The following is a 26,654-nucleotide window of genomic DNA, read 5'->3' on the forward strand; positions in this document are numbered from 1 at the left end:
TTTGTTGTGCTATCAGAGTAATTGTTGAAATGTTAAACCACTTGTTCTTAATGCGCCTTGAAAGGGTGAAAAAAATAAAAATCACACTTAATAAAAACCAAAAGAAGCATTTGTAAAATCTGACAATTTTCAGGATACAAATAGACTTTTGAGCATGCGTTAAAATTATATTGATATGAACTATATGAACTTGTGGTTGCCAAGGGGGCGAGGGGTGGGAAGAGATAGACTGGGATTTCGAAATTGTAGAATAGATAAACAAGATTATACTGTATAGCACAGGGAAATGTACACAAGATCTTATGGTAGCTCACAAAAAAAAAATGTGACAATGAATATATATGTTCATGTATAACTGAAAGATTGTGCTCTACACTGGAATTTGACACAACATTAAAAATGATTATAAATCAATAAAAATGTTAAAAAATTATATTGATATGCATTATATGATTAGTATAGATTATAAGGTATTCACTGATAATAATAACCATAATAGCATTTAATTAATAGACTGACTTTATTCATATTAGTTATACTGAAAATGAGAATAAACTTGAACCCAGTCACTGGCTTCTTTGAAAAGAATGTGCAGGTGATGAAATCAAGGACGCACGGTCCCTACGACTGGACCAAACTGACCCTGTATGGTTACGTTTGTGTCATTAGAACAGCTAGTTAATGAGCAGTTAACCATTGTTGTTTGGTCACCATATGGCCAAACCAATTTCATGATTTCAAATGACCCAAATTATGTGAAAAGGCATTCTTATTCTTCCTTTGGTTAATCTATTAAAACCTACCTACAAATTTGACCAACAGTGCAATCAGCTCAATCTTAAATTTCAGATAGTACATAATATCTATTTCTTATAAGAAAATATTCGATCTAAACGATACCCGTGCCCATCCCATCTGAGAGCATCGTACAGCGCCGCACCCCGCGCGAGTGCCAGCTTTGTGTCTGTCTGCACTGGGACTGAGGGGCCTCCAAGTAAAAGCAGATGCTTAAAATATGTGGAGGTCTACATCCAAAACACAATTTTCCGTAGCTTCAAAATGAATACAGCACAGGGAACTCTATTTGGTGTTTTGTAATAAACTTTAATGAAAAAGAACATGAAAACAAATACATGTATGTACATGCATGACTGAGACACGATGCTGTACACCAGAAACTGACACATTGGAACTCACTATACCTTAGTAAAAAAAAAAAATTCTAAAAATTCTAAAACAAAAACCAAAAAACGACCAGGACTCTCTGTAGCGAGAACCACGGGCAGCGGGAGATTCGGAGCACCTCTCTCTAGGCACCATTCTCACCCCGCACGTCTCTTTAATCTCGCCTGTGTCCATCAGCCTGGAAACCATGTGGGCGATTCAGCTGAGATGCAGACCCCAGATTTTCACAATCAGTGCACATATATGGTATTTTGGCTACATATATTTCTGACCATCTGTCAGACATGGCAAAAGGCCCAATTCAAAGTTGCCAGACCCTAGCAAGTACGAGTCAGATGGTGATGGGTTTTAAGGGATGTTTTACATAATAAATAGCGCTTGTCATTTAAGGATTCCTGGCATTCAATAAAAAGGTAAATAGTATTACACTTCTGGCAAACTGAGCAATGTCTAGATAATACCACCTTCCTCAGCAACGGGGTAAATAAATGGAAATATGTGGAAACAATGGCTGAAAGCACCACTTCTGAGGTTTTGTTTAGTCGTTGACTCCTTTAGATAGGTAAGTATTTCCCTGTCCCGCGGGGAACCTCCGTTAGCTGGCCTGAACTGGACTTGGGGGTGGGATTTGCACAGGGGGACACTGACTTGCGGCCAGAGTCTGCAAGAGAAGGTCCAGTGACCTGGAAACCCAGCCCCCGGACCCTGACTCCTCTCTGCCTTCATATGGGGTGCTTTCAGCACATCCCCTAACCCCGCCCTCCAAGTCTTGTTTCCTTTAGCTTTAAAATGAGGCAGTTAAACTTAACCGTCAGAAACATCTTTTTAGCAGTAATAGTTTATGATTCTAGGACGCAGAGAGCGCTCTCCCCCTTCTCAGTGCCCACATCAAAGACCCTCTCCGCGTCTGTATGGAAACCCCTTCTCCTCTGGCTCAATCCGGATTATTTCCTCACTGGGGTTCCCAGAGCACTTTGTACGTCTGTTAGAGAACCCAGTACTTCCTGGTGTGAACTCATGTGCGTTCGGATCCGTCCCTGCTGAATTTACCATGAGCTCTTCAAGAATAGACGCTGATGCTTTTTCATCCCATGTTTAATACGGTGCTTGGTGTGTACTGTGTACCAGACAGATACTTACTACAGTAAGTGTAGGTGAGCACAAGTGGGTGAGACATGAAAACAAAAGTAAATAACTTTAGAAAAATAAAAGAAAAACACATGACACGCATTATACATTTTTTTTTTCAAATTCTGACACTCTGCCCTTGGACACAGGGAACACATCTGTGCTATGATAAAATGTACTGCTTTTTCATTTATGCATTGATGATAGCTCCTAAAACGTGTCCCTGCCAACACTGTAATTAGGTGAGAATTCTCACATTGTTTTAGAAGCTGTAACTGGTTATTGCTCTCTTCACAGCGTTTCTATCCAACTGTCTTCTCTCTAGGCCTCGTGGAACCTTGACGGGTTCTACTTCTGGACAATCTTGCGGGTTTCTCCGACCTGCTGTCGGCCCCGTTGTCTCAAGGATGCCGTTTGGCCAGCATCCCTGCGTTCACTCTCATCGCCTGCGTGGCAGCTGGAGCGGAGGGCCCCCGAGAGGCATCGGGTGACCCAGCCGGCCTCCCCTGCAGGTACCTACACGTCTGCTCTGGGGTGGCGTCTCCTTTATCAAACGTCCCTGATGACAGTAACTCCTAAGATTCCATGACATGCGTAAAGGCAGTAAGTGGCAGAGGCGGGATCTGAACCCAGGTCATGCCTCTCAGACGTCACACTTATTTCTACTGGTCGTTCTTTCGAACATTTGATCTGTTGACAACTGTCTGTGATGTTGGAAACGAGCTCCTGAGGGGTAGTGTGCAAGCTGACTCTCTGGGTGCCTGGCAGCCCCCAGGTTCAAGGCGGGGATGGGGAGGACCCAGGTCCGTGTACATCGCCCTCAGGGACTAAGCCCCTGCGAGCCGGTTGTGTGAAAGGCCTTGTGTGATTCACATGAGCTGCTCAGGAGGTGAGATCCAAGAACAGCACTACTTGTTGGATAATATAATAAAATTTGAATACTTCTAAACTATTTTCTTGAAGAATATCATTATTACATGGACCTGTGCTTTCATGTCCTGAATAAACATCTCATACAATGACCGCACAAGCCTTTCTCCGCATTATGTGCCACGGAAGGCGGGTGGGACACGTTGAATTTTCAGCACTAATGGGCCTATGATGCAAAGTGGTGATTTTGCTTGAAGCCGTGTTTTCTTTAGAGTTCTTCCTTCTTTAAATAAATTCACTTATCTGCATGCTGGCCATGATCCATTTTATTTTTACCTTACTTTCTTAAATGGCGACAAGAGAATTATGAGGTTCGAATTGTAAAAAGCCTTATCTTTCTAGTCTCCCCCAATTTTTCTAAACGGACATAATCTATCACCATATAGAGTTTGTGGGGTTTTTTTTAATAAGAAAATATGAATCTAATTTGATCTTGGCTCAACATCTGAAACAAAATGTGGGAAAACCAGAAGTATGCAGTGTAAGCTAGGACTCGAACTTTAGTTAAAATCTTCGGGTGTCTGAGAAGGAGTTATCAGACCTGCAGGGAAGCAGACCTGATTTAATCTGAACAATTTCAGTTTAAATGGATCGCTGTAGAAAAAAATTAAAGAAGGAAAAAATGGAAAAGACTATTAAATACCATTCCAGAACCTTCACTTCTCCTGGAAGGAAGACAATCCCTTGTCTCTCTTACCATGCAGTTAACATCATGACACAGTTTATCTATTTATTAAGAAAAAAATATGCCTCCTGGCCTGTGGCATATAATTTTCCAGATAAAATGGAATGTGGGCTATAGGCCAATGAATTCATTTATTTCCTAAAATAGCAACATCCTAGAATCTCAACAATGCAACTCCAGGTTACTTCCCAACACAGGCCACGTTCAGAATCACTTAGAAGAAACACTTCTTCCATTCTTCTGTGAGGAAAACTGTTAGGGCTCTTGGCACAAAACTGTCGTTTAGCACAGGCAAGTGCACACCTGAATTGACCTTTCAATGGATATTAATATTTTTATTATGCAAATAGTAAAAGAAATTCAGCCAGGATTTCTTCTTTCTAATAAAATCATGCAAAAGCAAATTACATATAAGTGTATCTGAGTGTCTCCAAAGTGATCATGAATCACGTAGCTCAACAAAGCGTGCACGCAAACAGGTCCAAGGCGTTTGAGAAGCCTGTGGAGGGATGTTTAGGGTTTGGCTAAAAATGGATTTCTACAAAGCTCTTGTATTCTTTGCCCAGTTTTTTCAACCAATCTTTCTTTTTCTTTTCTCTCTTTCTCCCTTTCTTTCTTTCTCCTTTCTTCCTTCCTTCTTTCCTTTCTTTCTTTCTTTTCCTTTCTTCCTTCCTTCCTCTTTCTTTCTTTTTCTCTTTCCTTCCTTCTCTTTTTCCTTCCTTCTTCTTCCTTCCTTCCTTCCTTCCTTCCTTCCTTCCTTCCTTCCTTCCTTCCTTCCTTCCTTTTCAAGAGATTTAGTCGCCGTGAGCCTGATTAATCGACCTTCCTTTCATCAGAATGCTGTTTTGCAAGAGTTAGATAGCTCATAGCCGGTTAGCTATTCTGGACCTTTTCCTTCACATGGGGAAATGAGTATCTTGCCGAGAGCAAATGGAAATTGACTAGCAAGAATCTGCGGGTTTAGCACGTGACTCCGGGGGTTCCAAAGGCGTATGAGTAAAACGCAGGTGTGGGCTGAGCCTCGCTCTCGCTCCCCGCTCTCAGTGCGCCGTGTGAGGCGTGGTCTTCTCCATAAATCAAACTCAGTAACACTCGAAGAGCCTTCGCCACAGGCCGCACGCCGCGACAAGCACTTCGCACCTGCGCACTCACTTCGTTTCCCCGCCACGCCTGGGACGAGGCTACCACGACCTGGCCATTTCGCCGACCAGGAGGCGTTCGCTGGTGGCCGAAAGCCCTCCGGTGGCAGAGCGGCCCGGGAGCCGTGCCCTTCGGCTCTGTGCCGCGGCCGTGCCGGCTCGGGGCTGCAGATCGGAACGGTGATCCGGGTTTGCTTCTGCGGCGCAGGGGCGGCCGCGGAGGGCGCGTGGCGCCTGCCCAGCTGCCGTGCGCGTCTGACCAGAGCCACGCTCGCGGGCGGACGGTGACCCCGGGGGAGCACGTAGCTCAGCTCCGGTAACGTCAGGGCCCGGGAGCTCAGCGCTGCCGCGCCTCGCTTAGCACCTTGCTCCGCGGCCCCTGTTGTCAACACAGGCTTTTACTTTGCTTTCCATAATTTGGCCTGTGTCACAGACATCCCAATTTATGACCAACTTGTCCCATTTGAGGAATCCAGACAACTGTAGGACTGTCCTCTGAGGTCAGGAATGTTCCACTGACAGGATATTTAAGGCCAGTGAACTATCTGCCACCTGCGTGGTTTGAGCCAAGTTACCCAACTTTGCCAAACTGACGTGCTTCTCTGCCGCACGGGGGCGAGGGAGCACCTACATCGTCAGCTTGTTTTGGGCTCAAAGAAGAGACGGAAAGAACTTCAAACGCCAAACGCCTGCCGTGTTGATCGCGGGAGGAGCCTGCGTGAAGGGAGGACGTCTGCAGGGGTCCACCGGCCGGGGCAGGAGCGCGGCGGAGCGGCCTGAGGTCTCCCGTCGGCGCTGCGGGACGAGCTCGCCTCCAGGTCCTGAGCGGAGACGGCAGTTCCATGCGGGGCTTCTCCATAAGGCGGGGCTTCGTGGGTCTCGTAGGGGGCGATGGCCTGCGCAGAAGGGAGACCGGGGCATCTCCTCCATTGCTTTAGAACAGGAAGAGCTGTGGGGACCCCAGACCCTTTGGGACCCTCAGTGCTAAGCAGCCTGAGGAGACTGGGGGGGGGGGGGTGTCACACCCTCGGAAGGGATGTTGGATTTCCTCATGGTGGGGCAGACAGTGGTGGTAACGGGAGACCCCACCTTCCAGGGACGTGTGAGGACCAGTGAGAAATGTGGAGGAAGGGAGGGCAAGGGCTCAGGGACGTATGAGGACTGGGCAAAGAACAGGGAGACACTCCTCTGAGTTTTCTAGAAATACCCAGATGAAACTTTGAGGAAAGCAAGCTGAGAATTCTACTTCTTGTAAATAAATATACATACGACCCTATTGGACTGCGGCCCTACTAGTATCTGCCTTGAGGCTAGTAAAGCAGACGAGTTGTGTCGCTGGAACCGCACTGCAGGGTCCCCACAGGGGGTCCTCATTTATGAGCAGCCCCGAGTTCGGCCCGGCGTGAAAGACCCACTCACTCCCCGGCCCGGCCGGGACCGGCTTCGCACGGGGACCCGGCTTTGCGCGGGGACCCGGCCCTGCACAGGGACATGGCCTCGCGCGGGGACCCAGCCCGCTCGCGCCCGCAGCAAAGCCCCCCGCGCCCAGCGCCGCGCGGGCCGGGCTCATCTGGGGCACTCGTTCCTGTCTGTCCTCTCGACCTCTCACCAGGTGCTGGGGACTGACCTCTCAGCCTGTCTCTCGCAGCTTTCTGACACTTCTGTTCCTTTGTCATCTGGGCAGGGTTCCTCTGAGTTTTGTGCGATGTTACAAAAGTTTTCTTCTATGACACAGCCTGGGTTCTAACACGAGTTTCTCTAACGCTGTGCAGCACATCCGTGGAAGAGGACACATTTGCTAAAAAAAGGAATAAAACAAAAGTACACAGTGAGGGGAGGGTGGTATGCATGAGTTTTTTTTTTTTTTTAATAAAGTTAAAATAGTTAAAATTAAAATCTTGAACTGAAGGGGGGGCTACAAAGGAGTCCTTACAAAACTAACACCATCATGAATCTTTCCGAGGCTTTCCTATGGGAGAAAGTGATATATTATGAAACTTCTGAAACGCGCTGGACTTTGGGGTGGGGGAGCAACAGGGCATGATTAGAAACAATTCTCTTCTAAGATTTTTTCCCTACACACCGGATAAAACGATCATCTTCATTTGAACCGTAGTACATGCCATACAAGAATAAAATGTTAGAAGAAGAGAAGGAGAAGGTAGGAGAATTGGCGGCTTCCACGCACGAACGCTGTTTTCGGCAGATGCCCGTCTCCCCTGTTTCTGTAAGGCCGTCGCCTTCGTTTCCCGGGGCCTCCTGTCGCTGAGGGACACCAGGCTCCGCTTTCTCTTTGGGGTTCTTGTATTAACTCGGTGCACATTTTCACTTTCTTTCTTGGGACTTGCAGGCAGTGGGAAAAGAGCTAACACTCCTTTCTCAACAGGAACCACTCCTGCTCCATCTCTGCCTCCGTTCTCTCTTCTTGCCTTCCTGGCCGGGTTCTGCCCAACACATCCAAGGCGGCTAGCGAGGACGGGGCCGGCCCCGTCACGTGTGACTTCCTCTGCCTGCTCCCTCACCCCTCTGTCGGCAAATAGGCCCATCTGAGGTGTCTGCTTTCTTTCTCACGAGCGTATGTAAGTGTTTGTTTGTGGGCTTTCTCTTAATGCGTTCCATATTAGAAAGGGCCAAGAGTACAACATTCCTTTAAAAATTCGGATTTCTTGAGAAACAAGGAGGTGGCGAGGCGGAGGGAGCGCTAACTTGGCAGGCTGTGTTTAAAGTATTTTGCCAAAGGAGCCCCCCTGAGGAGCTGTCCGTTAAACTCCCACCATTTTGCTGTGAGAAGTGAATGTTTTCTCTGGCTCTAAATTTATGGGATTCTTAAATGTTCTCACAGGTTGAAAATTTTAAAAAGAAATCACTGTTTGAATGTATACTTGACTCTCCACGACTGGATTGTCTCAGTTATAAGGAGAATTTGCTTTTTGCTTGAACTTCACGCTTCCTTTTATTTTTCTTCTAGAAAGCATAATGTAGGGGTAGGTTTTTATCACTGTTCTCAGAATACCGAGAGGGGACCTCGGGCATATGCCACGCAGCTTTCCCTTCTTCACATTTGCTTGACTTTGGAGCACCATTCACGGCCTCAGGAAATCAGTCACATCTTTGAAAAGCACAAAATAAATTCTGTTCACTGAGTGGGTAATTGTTCAAGGTCACCCTTTCCTTGTCTTTGCCTTGATTGTTTGAATTAGCAGCTAATAATGGTACTGAAATGTGAATGAACTATTAGCAATGGGGCATATTTTGGGGAGTGTCAGGAAATATTACAGGGCAATTAATGTTATCCAATAGCAAAGCTGTGTTCTCAGCAGATGTCCTATAATTACTGTGTTTAGAGAGTGTAAGGCTTAAGCTAAGATTACAGCTTTTATACTGTCTGCCTTTAGAAGTCGTAGTTGGAATTTATTCAGTTTATTGTCTTGCCCTTTCTCTTCTGTTCTGATCCTGTCACTCACATTTTAATTTAAATACAGTCTTTTTATGAATTAAAATAAGTATCAGCAGATGGTATGCAGTATAGATGTTTAATAGAATAGAAAAATTACTGCATAGATACCCAAAATAACTATTGACAAATAATTTATATCAATATTAGTCACTTGCTACTTGTTTCTTAATTTCTATAATTCAAATTTTTTTACATCTCAAATACTTCACAACCTGGTATTTGTGAAAGAATTGTCTGAATTTATTCACTTTTAGCAGGGTAGTTAAAAAATCATTTCAGGAAATGTTGAGTTACATGTTATCTAAGAACTCCTAATTTTTAAAAGCAACACTCACCGCACATCTAACTTTTCCTTTCAGCGCTGACCTTTAATGTTGGCTTTATATCCTTAGGTTTTCAGGAGAAAAGATTTTAAAATGAGCAGAGTGAAAATTCTCCCCTGTGGATAATAAGCAGTTTTGATCTGCAAACAGGGCTTCAGGAGACAGCAGGCCACGCCTTGGTTGCCTCTGCTGTGAGTGCCCCTGAAGCAGCTCTGCTGGGGAAACACTTTCAAAGCACACTGCAAGACACCTGGTTTCCACTTATTGACATATTCCTCATCACAAGGCCAAGTGGACTATTGGAAAGGTATTCTTATGTAAGCCTCAAAGGTGAGCTATTTGACCAACTGGTAAGTGATCATTGGACAAAGAGACTGAGAAGATAAGGAAAGAATTCTAGCAAGGTCTCCTTATATGTAGCTCACTATCTTCCTGAATCAGAAAGTTTATCAGAGAGAGAAAGACAAAAACAGAAATAAAGGATGAGGATTAAGGGGAAAAAATTCAAGCATTAACGTCTAAAGTCCCCCAGCTTTACCATTAGAAAGGTTTGCTCACTTCCCTGTCTCCCACTGAATCCAGACCACCTTGCTAACACAAAGGCTGCCATGCTCATCACTGCGGAGACCCTGGGTTTTTTAATTGTACTTCATTTTTCATTCGAACATATCTGGGGAATTCTCATCAGGGCTTTCCTCACTAGTTCTGAACAAATTATTCAAAAATTTTCTTAGAACTTTTGAAATAATTTATGAGTCATTTGAAACCTTAAACAATTGGCTGTCGGGTCTTGCATTTCTCCTCACGAATGGCCAAGCACAAAAAATGTTTACCTTTAGAACACCGTGGCCGCTACCTTTGGTAGCCTCATCACGAGTGGTAACAGTGAAGAGGCGTGTGCATTTCAACAGTTTTTAAATATTTTGCTTAAAAGTCAACATACAATTCTCGGGAACCAGCTCTGTGTCTGCCTGGTCATAAATGTTCACAAGAGGAGAACTCTGACTGAGACGTGGATTCTCCCCTCCAGGAAAAGGGGTGCTCTCTTGCGAGCACGTAATGAGATCCAACATAGGACATTGTAAATCCTGTGGTGAAGGTTCAGTGACCACTGGGTGCACAGAAGGAAAAATAAAAATATGGCAGTTCAGGTGCTGGACGTGTTCCTGGGACTCTAGGGTTTCGTGTCCGGAAACACGGGGGGTGAGGTAGGCTGAAGGAGGGGGAGAGGGCGTGCCAGGCCTAGAAACCGGCATGAAACTGACACAGCGCTGTAAACTGGCTATACGTCAATAAAAAAAGAATGCAAAATAAAAAAAAAAATAGAAAAGAAACTGACATAAAATGATAGAAACACAAAAGGAGAAAATAACCATTCATACCTAGAGTGGAGATTTTTGACATCAACGAGTAAGGCCTAAACCCGGGTGGTTTGGTTGGAGTTAGACTGTAGGGACTGAAATGTCACACAGAAGAGCTGACTGTGGCACAGCAGTAGTTGTGGGACTCTGAGCAAGAGAGTGGACGCCCTGGCCTGTGATCAGGAGGTGACTTTGGAAGCTGGGTGCAGGATGGGATTGGAGGGAAAGGCTGGTGATGGAGAAATCTACATGCACCTTACGGAAGCATTTCAGGTGAGTGATGGCGTCCTAGAAACCAGCGGCTCTGTACTTCAAAATGTCTTCATATTTGCTCTTTATCTTCTCATATAGAACACCTTTCCTTCTCAGCCCCATCTTGTCCATTAAAATTTTTTAACTTTTTTAATTCTTAAAAAAAATAAAAGAATATATATTAGAGTTGAAAAATCCAATTAACAACTCAAGTTTGTAACAGAAAGCAGTGGTCCTCGGGGATCAAAAAAAAGGGAAACATTGAATTGTAATTTAAATAAAAATTATGAAATCGTGATTTGTGATCCAATTTTATTGAGAGGAGGAAGAGAGAAGGTGGACATTTGATATCAGATGCAAAGGTGCACCGCCAATACATATTACTTAGAAATTTCCACTACTTCTCTCTTCGGTCTCCTTATCACTAAATATTTTGTAGGACTGCTGTTAATGACTTCCTGCATGTAACACTTACAGTAGCACTTTTGCCTCATGATAACAAATGCCCACATCTCCTTCCTACTGCCTCTCAATAAAATCATATCACAATTTTTATGTAAACCTCAGTGCCCTCTTCCTCTTTTAAATTTTGACTGGGTTAGAATTGCTCTCTTCTGAGCCATGTCATTTACTACAATCTGCACTCTTACTTAAATAACTCTTTGTTTTTCCTGGAGTTAGTAATTGTCTTTTCTTTCTCTTGCATTGCTATGGCCTCAACTAAAACACTTACAAACACTGTTTTATGTTTGGTTGTGCCGGGTCACACCAGGTGAGATGTTATTAATTTATCGGGTCCTTTTTTTTCCTGGAGATATTCATTCTGGAGTCCTTGGTGCTCATGATCTCATATAGCACAGGAGCTTCTAGGCCTTCAGCATGTCTGCTGTCTTGAGATTTCTCTTCATCTTTATCCAGGAATTCTTATCTTCTCTCCCTGTTGTGGAATCATTTTTCCTTAATTATATGTCTTTATTTATTTACTCCATTACTTTGGTAAACTGTATCTTCCCATGAATCATAAATACATATTTTGAGATCTTATATATCCAAAGTCAGATTTATTTAATCTTCTCCTCTATTTTTTCTTAATGAAGCATAAAATAGAATAAAATTAAGTTTCCTTCAGAAGTCTAAATGTTACATTCTAGTGCCCATTGTAGGTGACCCAGCTGATTTCCCTAGAAGTTTTTACATCATCTTTTCATATCCAGTGTCCTGAAACTTCACAATAATGTATTTTGGGATGTGGGTGTTTACTTTATCATGTTGGCTCTTCAGTGTGCATTTCTCTTTATTCAACAATTATTCATTGAGTGCTATTCACATGCGAGGTACTGTGTTAGATATGGGAAGGTTGGGGATTCATATTCTTAAATTCTTGGAAATTCCACTCTATTTCCTTTCTTATTTTGCTAAGGTTCTGCGGCCATGAGAGAGAAGAGATCCCCAAGGATAGAGAGTGGAGCGAGATGAAGAGGAGTCTGAAGGCAACGCTAAGGGAAGGAAGGTCATCTATTAAAGACTGATAAGAAATGTCGGATAAGTGAGTGAGGTTCATTCATTCACTCAGTCACTCAACAAACCTCATTATTCAGCACATGTGGCTTCTCCTGCACATGGTTCCTGCTGTGGGTGGAAACCAGCTGCTTCTCTGCTCCCTCTTGGGTGGCAGCAGGGTGCCTGTGGTCACGGTGTGATCAGTTGTCCCAGCTGTACCCCACCCCTGGGACAGTGACTGCTCCTTACATCTGCTGTTCCTATAGTCTTTAGAACCCTTTAACTGCCTACTAGCAAATCTCTCCTTACTCCCATCCTCTGCTAGAGTTTAAAATGATGTTAAACATTTCCTGTTCAAATCTGTGTGGTTTCCCTCTCTGGCTTGGATCCTGACTGATACATTGGACAAAAAAAAAAAAAAAACAAACCTGAATTATAAGCATGAATAAAGTTAGCCCCCCCCCCCCCAGTTATACTAATGGTAGTTGTCTCTGGGCATATTGTCAATATTGTGTTTATCTGCATATTCTAAGTTCTTATAATGAAAATGAATTATGTGGTGATAAGAAAAATAACATGCTTTTATTAATCCTGAAAGAAAATGTTTTTACCTACCTGTAGGCAGTAAAGAATGGTCCACAATTATCTCTAATTACTCAGTATGATTTAATTCAGGCAGGTTCAAATACTGCACAATAAACTCAGAGATGGATAAATCACCAGAAAACAGAAAGACCGGGTCCTGTTTCCAGCACAAATTTATGATCCAAAGTTGATTTATGGATGTGTTAATGTTCATGGACCACTGTAATAAATTATTTTCAGGAGTAAAGTAGATGCCTACTGGAAACTTTAGGGTTTCAGCTTTCCCATTCCTTGAAATAAAACTAAATCTTTCTGGTCTTAAATTTCATCGGTTTCAGTGTCTAATGTAGAGGTTAGGGAGATTACAGGGGAGTTTTAAAACTTTGACATCTCCATTTGAATTTTAGTTGGCATGCTACAAAAATCAGAAATTGTACTCATCAGAAATAATCTAATTTTGAAAAGTGCCATCATACAAATTTAGCTTCTATTGATGATATTTTTTAAATTTATTGAAGCACAGTTAATTATAATGTGTCCATTTCTGGCGCACAGCAACATGTCTCAGTCATGCGTACGTACATTCGGTTTCATATTCTTTTTCATTAAAGGTTATTACAAGATACTGAATAGAGCTCCCTGTGCTAGACAGAAGAAATCTGGGTTTTTTTATATCTATTTTTTCTATAGTGGTTAACATTTGCAAATCTCAAACTCCCAAATTTCTCTCTTCCCACCCACTTTCCCCAGGAACTATAAGATTGTTTACTATGTCTGTGAGTCTGTTTCTGTTTTGTAGATGAGTTCATTAGTGTCTTTTTTTCTCTTGTCTTGTCTTGTCTTTCTTTTTAGATTCCACATATGAGTGATATCGTATGGTATTTTTCTTTCTCTTTCCAGCTTCCTTCACTTTGAATGACGGTATCTGTGTTCGAGTACCAGAGCACAGAAACTCTTGCTGACAAGGTTCTTACTTCAGCAGAGGACCACGGGCAAGTGAGGGAGCAGTACTTTAAGCTCGTGTAGCGGTTGGGGAGCACACAGTGACGGTAAAGTAATTCTTTTAAAGGTTGGTTCAGACCATAAAATGGTTTAGAAAAACAGCCAATTTCTTCCTCTCAAAAAATACATTACTTTCCCCTTTGACTTCACTCTAAATTAACTTGCCTTGTAGCTGCCACGGGAGTAAAATCTGGTATTGCTGTACTTTTTAAAACCCCATCATTTCACCGTTGGAAAAACTTCATGGATGCTACATCCTACATTTCTCCTTCGCAGTACAACTGAAATTACCTTATTTGCATTTACGTGCCTCACTATTTCTTACAGAAATATTGTATTATAATCATTATATGTGCGTCCCTAATATATTAGCAGTTAACCTGACTCCTCTTGATTCAGCCTGAAATTTCTGCCTGGGCAAAGGGAATCAGCAGATGTCCGTCTGCGCGCTGGGCAGCAGCGTCACAAAGGCAGCAGAAGTGTGTCCTGGGAATACAACACAACGCTGCCTTTCCGGGATTGAGAATTTCAGACAAAATCTTAAAAACATAAAAAAGGCAAATGACTAAATGAATTTTGATGGCACATCATTGTATGATATTGCGTACGAAATATGTAGCGCTCGTAAGAGAAGCCAGGTAGACGATTCAACTTTTATATCATGAATTGTGCACTGAAACCCAGATTGGAAGCACTAACTCAGAGACTTGACAGGGACAATTTCTTTTTCTCCCCTTAATCTGATTAGTGCTTTCAAGATTTTCAACTTCATAACTTACTAGAAAAATCATTGAGAATATTCAAGAGGAAACTTTTTTTATTCTGTAATATCAACACATTTGTTTTATATTTCAACCTTAACTCCCTCATAGTAAGTTACTGGGTCTGATTTTTCCTAAAATTAGGAGAATAATATCTTGTCCTGCTGTCATAAAGGGAGAGATCATTTCATACATAATTTTGCTTAGCTTCTAGTCGGCTTTGTCAAATTTAGAACCACCTGAGCACTGTGGTTTCTAAGTTTAGTCAAACCCTTTGAGCTTTAAGTTCCGTTTGGCTCTGTCTGAACATAAGCTGCTGTTCTGAAAAAAAAGAGCCCCTCGGTGCTGGCAGAACCTGGATGTGTGCACAGCACAGACCGCTTCTCATTTAAAAGAAATGCAGGCACTTTTATTTGAAAGTTGGGACCTCCAAGGGAGTAAATAATAAAATATGGAACTTTAAAAATGGGTCATATTCTAGACCAGTTCTCAAGCAGAATTGGGCTCTTGGGTTTAGGGTATGATATAGAAATGAAGAAATAAAGAGAGAAAGAGAGGAAGAGAGGAAGGAAGGAAGAAGGAAGGAAGGGAGGGAGGAAGGAGGGAGGGAAGGAAGGAAGGAAGGAGGCCTATTTTAGTCTTTTCAAAATGGACTTGCTTTAACTTGGCTCCGTAAGTTAAAGCAAAATGTGTCCATTAGGTGCCATAAGTTTGGTTTTACTAAAGAGCATCTTGGTGAACTTTTTTTTTTTTTAAGAGTAAACTCTTCTCCATCATATAAGAGATAATCAGGGTATCTCAGAGTCAGATGGACTTATTTTTCTCATTTCACCTTTTTGCTACCAACTCAATGTATAATGGTAACAAAAGTACCATGTACACAGGAAGACGGCAGGCAGTGTCCTGAAGGCCTCACTCACAGAAGATTTCAGTAACTTCCAGTTGTGAATTAATGAATGGCCAGGTGACAGAACTGCTGGATCCCAGAGACCACATTCCACCATCCCTGAGATGTTACTCCTTAAACAGAAACAGGGCGAGAGGATATTTTGTGGGCACACTCCTGAAGGCAGATTAAGTCTTCTCTTTGCCTGAGAATAAGCAAAATGTTGCTGGGGTAGGGGCAAAGAAATAGAATTTTCTCTCTGCCTACTGCCCATCCTGCAAGAAAAATTCACAGTGACCCCCTGGAGAAATAGGAAGCCCCCACTGAAAGGTGCCTGAGAGTCCTTCTGAAAACACTTTGGGACGAAACTCTCCACCTCTTATGAGACTCTCCGTCAGCAGCAAACAAGACAGAACACTTGGCTCTGTTTCGTGTTTCGTGGCCGTGCCAGCCTGATGTAGAACACTTTCTAAACCATAATTTCTTCTGTTATTTTTGTCTTACTTCATGTAGCCTTGTTTTTGCTTCACAAGGATAATGGAAGTCACAGAACAGATTTGTGAGCGCCACGAAATCACCTGCCCCCAACCAGCCCCGCCCAGCACAGGGGCGGCTCCCCCCACCCCCCCAACCGCGGGAAGGGCCTTTGACTTGCAGCCCCGGCGCTGGGCGCTCCGCGTGCTTGTTGAGCTCCGGCGCGTTGCACGGTTCAGCCCTTCACCTGCTGACCGCGGAGCATTGCTGCGTCCTTGCGGACGGAGGGACACGCGCACAAGTTGTCTGTTCTAGTCAGGGTTACACGCGACACTTCTAGGAAGTAGAAAAATGGAGACAACTGCAGGGCAATATATTTTTTTGGGTATTGAAGATAGAAATACCAACCAAACAGTGCACTCCAGGCTCATTCTCTACTTAACTCTGGGTAGCTGAGTTCTAGTCTGTATCTTTAAGATACTGTGACGGCCATTTCAAAAATCATAGTGGCCGACACGATAGTTATTTCTTGCATTCCTCTGCAGCAGAGTAAGCCGAATCTCCAGTGCTACGTCATCTGTGCAGAGTCTTACAGATGGGACTTTAAACATAAAATAATGGGAGTTGAATGAGAATAAAGAGGGGACTCCAACAGCCAAAAACAAACACATCTGTAAAACTCTATCATCTTGCATCCATAATTTTTTTTAATGCGCTCCAATGCACCAACCCCTCCTTTCGCACAGAGACCGCTGACAGCGCAAATGTTGACGTGCCGTTGAAACAGTCCCCACACCAGCCTGTGAGCGGGTTAAAGCCGGGAAGCTGGTGTATGACTGCTGCAGGGAGGCGACCGGGCATCGGCCGGCCCGCGCTCCGAATCAGCTGAAATTCCCTTTCTGCTTGTCTTCCTTTTCCCTTTCTGAAGCCTAATTTTCCTTTTTTAACCTGGAACATACTGATTCCACATAAGTCTTTATTAATAGCTCTTCTCTGCAGGTTTTGTTTGTTCCTGAAAATTTAGGTTTTCACGGAATTTGCTTTGGTGAGTGAGCAGTCTTTAGAACGCCCTCTTGCTCAAAGTGGGTGCTCCAGATCTGATGGGGTAAAATGAATGACTGTGTAAAGGGTAAAGGCACCTTTTCAATTACACAGCTTGGAATAAGAAAGTTTTAAGGAGAGGTTATACAGAGAGGGCTCACATTTGAAATCCGTTCTAGCTCTAAGCTCCTTCTCTGCCATCCTTTTTGGGTCATCTTGTCTAAAATGTCAAAATTAGTCTGAATATAGCATGAAACAAGCCTAATCTCTACGTAGTGAAGGAGAAAAGTGTAGCCGTCAGCATGTGATAAAACTGTCCAAAGTATGTTAAACCTGAAAACCAGTCAGCAAAACATCCACAAAAGTACTGAAAGTTTACCTGGTGGGGGGAGGGGTGGGGGGCTATTTGGGGGAGAATTTGCTATTTGGGGGAGAATTTGCTGTCTCCCACTGGATGATAAATTTCACAGGGCAGGAGTCGCGTCTGTCTGTCTGCCACTGCGGACCTGACTGCTGGGAGGTACAGACTCAAGAAACACTTGCTGATTAAATGATATTTTATTCATTTTTCTTCTATTTAGGTGTTCACAAAGAGCAAGTATTGCTTTTTTCATCATAAAAATCAAGATTAAAAAAAATAAACTGTACCATATGGCATACTGCGGTACCTCCATAAATCCTTGCTGAGAGACTGAATCCAAGCAAAGACCATGAAATCGGCCAGACAAACTGTGACACCTGAGTCACTTCGGCTGTAGGAAAACCAGGACAAAACTGGAAACCTAAGACCAGTGCGCACGGATCATCTGTGATCCTGCCCTTCCCGGTGTCTTCTGTGATTATCCTGCTGCGTAAGAGCCCGGCGCTCCTCAGGATGAGCTCATCCAGGGCCTCTGCTCCGCTCCAACCCGTGTCTCCATCTCCATCTCCCTGCGTTCCCTCTTCTCTCTCCCTCCAAAGCTGGTCCTCCACCCAAGGCCCCGGTTCCGACCCCTCCTCCCGTGTCGGGGCCTTGTTCCCCCAAGCACCCCCCTCGCTGGTGGAGCACAGCTCCTTCACCACCGCTGCTGCCACTCAGTCCACAGCTGTGCACAGCTCGTGTCGCCTAAAAGTGAAAACGCAGACCCACAGCACCCAAATAGTCGATGAAATTCTTGACCATTTAGCACCTTCCCTCCACCTCCTAAAGGTGTAAGTCATCACTGAAGCCCAGGTGGTATCTGAGACCTGCGGGGAGGCGAGTACGGCGGATGCAGGCAGTGCTGGGAGCAGCCCCGAAGCAGCACGTCGCCGCCCGCGAGGTTTGGCCGCGCGCCCTCCCCTGGGCACCTGCTGCCGACTTGCTGCTTGAGTTTCCAGTTCACGATTCTGACTGTTGTATCGGCCTCATGCGGCCCCGGGTCGTCCCTAAATGGGACAGTTGGTAATCAGCCTCGTTACGCCCCTGTGGTCCACGACCAGCTATGACCTTCCCCCGGCTACATCACAACAACTGGAAACAGTTTCCCAGTCGTGGGTTGCTGATAAACCAGGACAAAATTTTTGTTTCCTAATCACTCATTTTTCTGCCTAAATCACATGCTTTAGTCTCTGCCTTCACCACGTGAGAGAGGATTTCGGACTTCCCCGGTGGGCTCTTAACTTCAGTGACAGTCCTCACCTTCTTCACAGCCCTCCTCTCTGAAGCATTCTTTATTCTAGACCGGAGATCACAAGGGGGCTTCCTGGAGACCAGCTGAGCACCACAGGTGTGCTTTCTGCACAGACATGGTTTTAAGCGGCGGCACTTTTCAGTCAACGACCTGACACGGGCAAGCGCACTTCGCCTCGAGCCTGTCCCACCCTTCCTGCTACTTTACGCTTGGCTTCAGCGCTTGCCTGGCTCTTCCAGGGGCTGAGTTTGTAGCCTGTCCAGACTCTCTCTCCTTTGAGGTACCTTCCCAGTTTGGGTACTACTCCTGGTTTTCGTTTTGTTTTTTAAATTACCTTTATGACCTCTCTTTCTGTCCCTCCCCCCCTCAAGTTCTTCCAACCCTGCGTCCTCATCACATCTTTGAGTGAGGTTCTCTGAAAAGATCTGCTTGGAGCTGTGCCTCTCCCCTCGCCGCCCTCACCGGCCGGCAACCTCCCAGTCGGACACGGACAGCTGCCGCCTTGGCCTGGCGGCTCCCCGGAGTTTGCCCCGCGGGTTCTGCCGCGCATTTCTAAGTGAGCATTTGGCATCTTTACTCACTGTTCTGAGCAGCCGTAAATTCGACTTGCACAGACTAATTTTTTTTTCCTTTTTAGCCTTGAAACCTAGTCCTTTTCCGACATTCATTGTCCTTCTGGTCATCACCATCTCCTAACCACCTGGGTTCAAAATACCAGTTATCCGTATCTTCCCCTTGGGTCCCTCTGTTGTCAGGTTCTGTCGAGTTCTGCTTATTTCCACTTGTTACCGTTCTTTACCCAGAATTCCACTTCCCTACGAAGCTCTTACAAAATCAGCCTTTCCTTATTCACTAATTTCCTTACTATTACCCCCATTTGATTGCGTTATTTGTCAGTAGTTCACAAACAAAAGTTTAAGTTCTCTACAAAATAATACACACCCGGTATTTTCTAGACAAACTACCAGTCTTTTCAAACGGATACAGCCTTTTGAAGACGCTAAGCCATGTGCACAAAGCCCACCCTCCCTCCCCCTGTTGAGTCTCGTGGGGGCTCCTCTCCCGAGCCTGAGCGCCCCGCAGCGCCTCTCTCCTCCTTACAGAGCCACGTCCAAGGAGCGTCTTACCTTGCACTCGGTGTAAGGGGAGGCCTGTCTTTTTGATTCTTAAGGAGCTGCTGAGGGATTGATCGCTCTTTTTGTCATGCAGCTTAACAGGCAGAAGTTTTACTTTCAGTTCTGACTCTGTGGTTGTATGTTCTACAACAATGCTCATTACTTAATTAATTCTCTCGACAAGTTAATAAATTACTCACCTCTCTCCAAAACCAATTCTTTTCTCTCCTTATTCAATTTAGAAGCCATTTCCAGACTAAATTTTCTGAAGCCTGATTCCATTAATTTTTCTCCCCTGTTCAGAAGTATTACGATGGTCTCCTCGTGTACATAAAATAACATCCAACTCCAGGGTAGGCCATTCAGTTCCCCCCACTGTGTGAATCCAAACTTCTTTCCCAACCTGATGGTACTGACTGGCAGGCGGCACACTTTACAGCCAAACCCAAACTTTCACCTTCCACCCCAGGAAGACATGCTTTGCAGTGGCTTCCCACAACCACCATCTCCAGGCGTCCCCAGCCTTGCCTAGTGTTGTCCCCATGAACACGGGCGCAGCCATGAGTTTCTTCTAACAGCGAGGATACAGCAGTGGGCACAGAGCCCAGTGACGGCATGTGGTCACACGGACAGTGCCGTGTCACTGTCTTGTTAGAGCCTATCTTTCCCTGGCTGGGTTTAAAGACGGACATTGTCATGTTGTGGGTCCATGTTGGGTGGCCCCCATGGGGAGGAGAGGGCGCCTCTCCAGGCTGAACGCCAATGAGAAACTGAAGGGCTCAGCCCCTCAACTGCAAGGGATGGATGGAAGTGGATCCCTCCCGAGTCTCAGGTGACGCTGCCGTCCTGGCCAAACCCGTGCCTGCAGTCTTGTGAGACCCTCAAGAGAGGACTCAACAAAGCCATTCCCAGAGTCTAGGCCCACAGAACTGGGAGGTGATGTGTGTTGCTTTGAGCTACAAACTAGTGACAATTTCTTACACAGCAGTAGAAAACAAAGCACAGCCTTGACTTAACTCAGATCTGAAAAGTATTTCTGCATGTGATCAGGAATTTTAGCTTCAATTCAGTGCCACTTACCTGGAGGGATCCCCTCGTGTGTTGGAAAGCCATCTTCCCCGTTTCTCAGCTCCAGCGCCACCTGCTCCTGAGAAACATGCTTCTTTCACACTTTTGTTTTGGACGCGCATCTCCTCTTCTAGACCCTGACCTTTTAAAAGACAGGATTTGTATTCGATTCATCTTTAGTATCAAGGGATCTCGCACACTGCTCTGCATGTGTTAGCAGCTCAATAAATATTTTTAATAAATTAATAAAACTTTACAAAATCTTTGAGCCTAAAAATTGACATACTGGAAGGTTAAAATATGTACTTAACTTTGTTTCAAAAAAAAAAAAAAGATGACAAAGCTCATCTGATTGGACTAGAAAATGTTGCAGATAAATAGACTTAAATTTCCATTTATTTACTTTTTCTGAATCTGCTCTAATGGCTTTGCACTGTGAAATATAAGAAGTTTTAAAAAGAATGATAGAAATGTATAGTGTTGAGGGAAATATATGAATATTCATAAGTTAATTTTTACATAAATGGTGACAGTTTTCCTAAAACTTTCACAAGGTCCCGAATATTAAAATAAAGGTTAAAGCAGCTTAACTTCATTTCCTGGTGGTCTGTGATGTCTCAGTCTTCTACTGATAATGGACTTTCTATCTGCTCTACTCAGAACTGCTGTCTGTATCTGTAGAGTGATTTTGATTATCAAACTCATGAGCATTGGTTAATAATTTAACTTTCTTTAGCTCTGCAAGACAAAATTTGTAGAAGTAGTAGGTGATGTGAAATAAATATTGTATTTAACATGAAGACAGTCCAGACTGTGCGTATGTTTTGCGGAACATCCCCCATGTATGTGATAGGTAGCTATGCTCTCAAAGAATTGCTAAACACTAAAGGGATTGTAATGATGTTCACTATCACCCACGGTGATGCTATTCTAATGCAAGGGGATTCAGGAATGCGTTCTGCTAGGCATGTAATTTCATGTCTGATTATTACGTCTATATTCTACACTCATTGGCTAACTCCCTAGCAGTAGTAAGTGCCAGTATATCCAGAGATGTTAAATTGTTCTGAAAGCTGTTTAAATGTAACTGAGATTCTGAACAGGTTTCTAAACGGTCAGTGACTTAAAATTACTCACTTGCAGGACTCTGGCTTAACAAAAGAACATTTCAGATCTTCACTATGTGGCCCAGGAAGAACTAATAAACATCGCAGCAAATTTGTTTTACATGCAAATCTAAAGTGCTAATAATAGGGTTAAAATGATCTTTTGCGATCAGAGATTTAAAAGTGGAACTCTGTATCTCAAGAAATCTCTAAAAAACAAATAAAGGGAATACAAGGCTCACACCAATTGACGCTTTAGTCGCTAATATGCTGCTTTCTGGCATGAAACATACCATTAGCATTCAGAAAAGTCTATCGAGTCAGTCTACATCCAAAGTGTGTTCATTTGCTAGAATCTGTGTTGTCATTCTGGGAAAGTACTTTAAAGCGCGCATCCGACAAGCATGTGAAATGCTCCTGTCAAAAAAGTCATAACACAATATTTAAAAGAACACATTAAATTCTACACTGTTGTAAGGATGATTTTCATTAATGGTGTTTGCTAAAATACTTGCAAAATACCTTAGTTTTCAACAACTTTTCCTTAAAAGAGAGATTTTCAAAGGATATGCTCTAATTTTGTGCTTTTCTGCAAAAGGGATAATTTCAGGATTATCATTATATGAATATATTCTTTAAAAAGAAAATGCCTTAAAGTCAATATGCTTATAGTTGTCCATGAATCTCCACACACCTGCGCCCACACATTCTCATGCACACAGCTTGCATCCACTTTCCTCTCCTACAAGTCATTCTCCTAAAGAGCGGCTAGAGATACCCAGTAAAATGCAGCCTGGGTCATGCACTCTCCTACTAAATCACTCCATCGCCCCACGACCCTGAGGACAAACTCAAGTTACGTGGCTGCTTCACAACAGCCCTGTGTGCCTGGTCCCCCCTCAACCTCGCTCATCTCACGTCCTTCATCCTTCCCCACTTCAGGTCACAGCAGTCCCAGTGGTCCACGTCCTGGTCCTTGACTGTCCCTGAACATCCAGGACTCACCTCTGCATTGTATTCTAACGCTAATTTCCTTCCTGACGTGCAAATATTTGCTTAAACGTCACCTCCTCAGAAAAGTTTTTTTGGGGTCACCAACCCTAAGGTAGCTGCCGTCCCCCAGCCACACCCATCGAGTCACCCTGTCTAATCTCTTAGCTGTCACCGTCTGTGTATGTGGGTGTGTATATATTTATTGTCAGTTACAACCAGCTGGAAACAGACGCAGCGCCTGGCAGAGAGCAGGCGTTTTGAAGGAGTGAGGAGGAAGAGGGCTTGCTGTGAAGGGCTGCCTGCCCCTGCGGGTTTGACTTTCTCTTGCCTTTGCCGGGTGTGTAACCTTAGGCAATTGCTCAAATTCTCCAAGCTGATTCTCCATCAGCAGAAATGAGATCATAATATTTATAACATTTCCTAAGGATTTTTTGAGTGATAAATGAGATAATACATATTCAATATTTAACCTGTTGGATGACACATAGAAAGAAGTCAAAACTTGGTTCCCCTTTCATTGTTGCACATTTCACATGCACACATGCATCCACCTATGCGTGCAGACAGTGAAACAGAGACAGAGACGGAGGGAGAGAGACCTCCCCAAGCCAATGAATAATGATATCTCAGCTGAAGCTGATATTTTATGTCATTTATGAATATTTTAAGATTTATAATGTAACATTTATGAGAAAAGTTAATCTTTTTGATTCATAGACAAACCATTAAAGGCTGTATTAGGATTTTTAAAGAATTTTGTGAGCTTATTTTCAAGTTATTTTTCTCCTTAAGTTTTGTCTATATTTTATTACAAACATAAAGAATCAATAATGCAGAAGTATATGAAAAAAACTTTCAAAAGCACCTCATTACCATCCCAATTGTACAATTATCAGCTTCAGCTTATACTGTCTAGGTTTTTATAAAAGCACGCTGACTCAAATGCTCTATTGCTTTTATTACTTCATGGTGTACTGGAAATTAACATAATTTTTTAAATGAAGTGACTGGTGGCCAGACAATAAATGGTATTTGATAAAAGAAAAATATTACTTTTTAAGTTTTAAAATATGACTAAGTGAGAATTTGTTTCTATAAAATATATTGAGTTTTCATTTCCCACCAAAATTTAATTATCTCAAATTTAGAATTCGCTCTGATGCTACAAGAGCCTTCTGTTTTGCAATATTATTGGAAACATATTCTCTTTAAATCTTCATTTAATAGGCTGATTTTTAAATTGCAAAATCTAAATAAAAAGGGGGGAGCTTTTATAAAGACCTCTGGAGTAGTCAAGGGAAGAAAACGTACAAGAATGAAGGGATTTACAGTGTTCTGAGGCAGGTCCTGACAGGTTGCCTTCACCAAGGTACAGACTGGACTCCGCTGTCCGGGCCGGGGTGCAGATGTTGACTTAGGAGCGAGATACAGCATGAAAGCAAGAGGGCTATGCACCAACCAGCCACAGGGAGGCAGGGAGAGGGGTGGGGTCACGGAGGGTGCAGAAATGCAACGTCATCGCACTTTTGATGCATATAAGCTTTTTTAGTAAAAATGTAGAGGGACAACTATAAAAGGACTGACACCAATTAACTGACCCTTTTATACCACTCAGGGAGAGTTCTCAGATACATTTATTTTTTCAGAAAAGTATATGTCGGACTGAAGAGGGAACCACACCGGCTCTGGCATCCTCTCCCCTCTCTCCACACGAAACATGAAAGGTTTTACTGAAAAGAAGACCACAATGAATAACAACTTGAATTTGCCTAAGTTTTTGTTAATAATCTCTACTAGTTCTGTTTCTCCTCACAAGCTTTAAGGCATAGTGTCAATCCAGCTTGTGGCATTTGGGTTACAAGGGGATATTTCAAAAGTTCCAGGTTAAAGGCGTGGAGTAGAACTGAGTTCTAAAACACTCAGCCCTTCGGAGTCAAACTGGCACCCCACCCATGCTATGTTAAAATATTTTAATTTATAAAACAAATACACAGACAGTACCCTGTATATTTGTGTATCTGTCTGAGAAGGAAATTTATTGCTTGTTAGTCATAAGATGATGGAAATTGGCTTTTGGTTCATTTTGGGAAAAAATTAAATACCCAGGACGGGAAAAATCAGGGACCTTTTTCTTGTAAATGACAGGCTATTGTTCTGCTGTGGGTATGGCAAGGCTTAAAGTTCCATGTGGCTGGAGCCTAGTAGCATCACCGAAAATTAAAGGCTACACAATGTCCCTACTTAGCTATGGTACTATAACCATCATTATTTTAGGGCTAAAGAGAATTACAGTGTTTCTCCAGTCCAACCCTGTCATTTAACAGTTGAAGAAACTGAGGCTCAGTTCGACGAATTTGCCCATCCAAGGCCCCCTTGGCAGGCCGGCAAGGACGGCGGGGGAAGGAAACCACATCTCGTACATCCCAGAAGAGTGCCCTTTCCCTCGACTGCCTGACCTCTCCTGACAATGAAAACGGCTTGGATTTTGACTATGTCAGTGACACTTACTTTCGCTTTGCTTTCTCTGGAATGATAGCTCTGAAGGATTGCAGCAAAGGCGGCGACGATGGTAATTTGGATTCTTACTCTGTCACATGTACCTTCGAACATTTCTAAAAATTCATCTTCCCCTCACCCTGAAAGTCCACTATAGTTCTCTCTTTCGCTTAAAAGCTAGCAGACAATTAGCAAGTATCTCAGAAACACACAGTTGAGCATCAACGCTTTTTCCATGGTGTGCTTTTTATATCACTTCCCATTTTGAAAGTAAAATTCATAATTAAGATCATTTGAGTAATACCACATCTAGGGCTTTCTTCCCATCAACTCCCCTCAAGCACCTGGAAGTGGACGTACTTCCCATAAGATTTTAAATAATTAATGTAAAAGTAAATATACTCATTTTACATAAATACACCCTCATAAATTCGCCATCATAGAAGTTGTTTGTTCCTTCTTTCTTTCCCCTTCTTTCTTTTTTTCTTTCCTTCCTTCCCCCTCCCTCCCTCCCTTCGCTTCCTTCTTTCATTTTCCCTCTCTCTCTTTACCTCTAAGCCAATTGTGTGTTCTAAATAAATCGCTTTAGTTTCCTCTCCCATTTTTAATCTTCACAGTTTCATTCCTTATGAGCAAACATCAGTTAACATATCCTGACTTACCCCAGCAGTTCACGAAATGGCCAGAAATGGCTTTATTTCAGTCCGCTGACTCTAAGGCAGAAAAAGTGAATGGCTGTTGCCTCTTCAGTTTGAGTAAGTTAGGTTAAAAAGGCAATTCCAATTGTATTACCCAATTATTTTGTAAGAATTAAGATGAATGAGTCCTATAAACTGCGACTTAGTTAATCAGATTAGCGTCCCTTCCCTGCAAGGTTTCTAACGAATGAAGTGAAGCCCAGATGATTTTCAGAGCAGCACTCAGCGACCCCGGGGCTGCCTTCCGAGCAGGCTGTTTATGGGGCATCAGAGCGCTGGGTAGAAATACTCAAGTGGAGGAGGCAGAAGTGACGGAAAAATAATACTGTCAGTTCCACCGTTCGGCCCGAGGCAGGCCCTCAGCGCGAGTGAGCGGCCTTCGCTCTCGGGTTTGTGCGGCGCGTTGGCTCGGGCTGCAACCGCTCGCGCGTGCGCAGGGTCTTCTAACGTGCTCGCCCTGCACGGTCACATGCGGCCGCAGAACAGACCAGCTACAACTCCTCACTCTGCCGCCTTAGCCCCTCCATCAGGCCCGCTGGGGCCTCTCCTCGACCGCGAGCCGGGACGGGCGGCAGCGGCGGCCGCCGCCTCGCGCGCGCTCGCCCTTCCAGAGCCGGGCGCCTGCTGCTCGGTGACGGGCCGAACTTCCCAGCGTCGAGCAGCTTTCATCACCACATGACGGCCCTCCTTGAATCGTATCCTTCTTTTAGCCTAAATAACACTGGCTCCCATCTTTGTATTGAGTCTCCTACATTTCTTAGCTTGAATTTTTTTCTTATTTTGGGTTCACGCTTTTACTCTCAAACTTCCTGTGTCA

The 26,654-nt window shown here is 43.7% G+C and overlaps 1 long non-coding RNA gene across 1 annotated transcript; it reads right to left on the reverse strand.

Moving 5' to 3' along the window:
- Positions 1-1,095: 1,095 nt before the first annotated feature.
- On the reverse strand, positions 1,096-19,564 carry LOC135318806 (uncharacterized). The gene is made up of 3 exons (XR_010377190.1): positions 19,489-19,564; positions 6,695-6,865; positions 1,096-5,963 (listed from the first exon to the last, which is right to left on the reverse strand). It is a non-coding gene; the product is annotated as an uncharacterized LOC135318806 (long non-coding RNA).
- Positions 19,565-26,654: the final 7,090 nt, after the last annotated feature.

This window comes from Camelus dromedarius, chromosome 21, assembly GCF_036321535.1.
Source record: "Camelus dromedarius isolate mCamDro1 chromosome 21, mCamDro1.pat, whole genome shotgun sequence".
Taxonomy (NCBI): Eukaryota; Metazoa; Chordata; class Mammalia; order Artiodactyla; family Camelidae; genus Camelus; species Camelus dromedarius.